A 1,912-nucleotide genomic window follows, 5' to 3' on the forward strand; every position below is an offset into this window, starting at 1 on the left:
AAAACACATATTCCGCATATAATCTTGATTTCACAGCACTCATTTTAATATTTTGAATCTTTCAATTTAATCCATATTTCATTTTAGGACGATGCTGAATTTTCCTCTTTTGCTTTATGCTCATCTTGGTTTAGTACACAAGTCTCGTTGTTTGACATCGATGATTTATCAAAAATTTAGTCCTTGACCAGCAAATAATTAAATCAAACCGTAACAGGCAAAAGCACGTGTTTCATTCCGACCTTCAAAAAGTATTGATATGACGTGGCCAAAATGCTGCTTTCGAGCTAATAGTAGATTGGGTTTTCACTTCCTTAGGTAGCCAGTGACTTACGATTATTCTTAAACTTCTATTGGTGGAGAAGAAGTGCACTGTACATATTTTCCCTAATTGTCATACCCAAACACGTTCATTTGAGACCTTAATTTTCCTTCGCCACATATTTTTCCTTTGCTCCAGCCAATAAGAGAAAAAAAGGCCGATGCACTTGCTACAGATTATGACCTTTTCGACTGAGTTACAAGTTTTCAACCAAAAAATACCACTGACCCAATAAGGCTTCTTTTCCTAGAGCAGTAACTAAAAGATAAAAGATTAGTTCCAAATGGGATTCATTCTTTTATGTCACCTTGCTATTCGTGACAATAAAGTAAGAAATAGAACAAGTAACGTACCCTCATTCTAAACTTACTCCATGTAGGTTAGGGTGTGACGATTATTTTTACTGTATTTAGATCTTGCCGGTGCCACCTAAACAGTGCATAGGCGATGAATGTGCGAATATGGCCATTTCTCAGTCAGCCATCACTAACCCTTCACTTTAGTGAATTTCTTGAATGTTCTCCAGCAGTCGATTTACTTGAGATTTCGTCATGTCTCTTTCTCTATTCTCTTGGATAATTTTTTTCCTATAGGACCTTGGCTAGTAAACCCCCCCAATAGGCTATTAATGTTTATCCTTTCCCTAACAATATAGAGCTTGGGAATCTCGAGCGCAATCAAGATTTGAACAACAATGAACACTCAACTTCTAGTCTAGCCTACTAGTTGCTTTTCTTAGTTGTGATGCAAATAGGTGAGATGATTCGAGTCGGTGCAGTCTGAGCCAGAAAATAGTCAATTTTCTTAGTTGTGGAAGTAATTATTTGAAAATTGATTTTTTGAGAAGGGGTTTTTATTTTTTATTTTTTTAAAGAGATACAAATAGTATAAAGATACAAGTGGAAAGAGAAAATGTGGAATTTTCGTGTATGAAAATGTGATTGATTTGTAGTTGGTTGAAAATGAGTTTACAAAAATTAAAATTTATACAAATATGTATCAAGCAGGGACTTAATGAGTAATGCTACTTACCATCATTGATTTTATAACATTAGTTTTGATGACATTAACATGATATTAAATGAAACGTACAATTAAATAAGTCACTCAATTCTATTTTTCATTGACCTTATCATAAAAAGTAACCTAAATTGATATTATAGTAGCAATGACATTTGTTGGGTTTTGATACCCAAAGAATCCCGAGCTATGACGTTAATGTCAGAATATAATTTCATAGGTTTCGACCAATGGTAAATTGATTACCAACAATCAAATCCAAAAGCCCAATTGAAAACAACGTGGATCGTTGAAAGTAACTTAAGAAATTAGTGTTGCTCACGGCCCATATATATTTACCTATTGGATGATTTTGAATCTTGGTGCATTTAATTATAGCCTAATATATTTCTATATATACGTTGTTTGACCTAGGCGTTCAAGCGTGTGATTTGTGTGTGAAAAGTGAAAAACTTGGCTGCCATTAGAGAGGAAAAATCCAACTGCTTTGTGCTTCCAAAAAACTGGTGATCTACTTTATATTATTGGTCCCTTCTTTTGCTTTCTTTTCATTGTTTTTCATCTTGCTCT

This window comes from Olea europaea, chromosome 23 (assembly GCF_002742605.1).
Source record: "Olea europaea var. sylvestris chromosome 23, O_europaea_v1, whole genome shotgun sequence".
Taxonomy (NCBI): Eukaryota; Viridiplantae; Streptophyta; class Magnoliopsida; order Lamiales; family Oleaceae; genus Olea; species Olea europaea.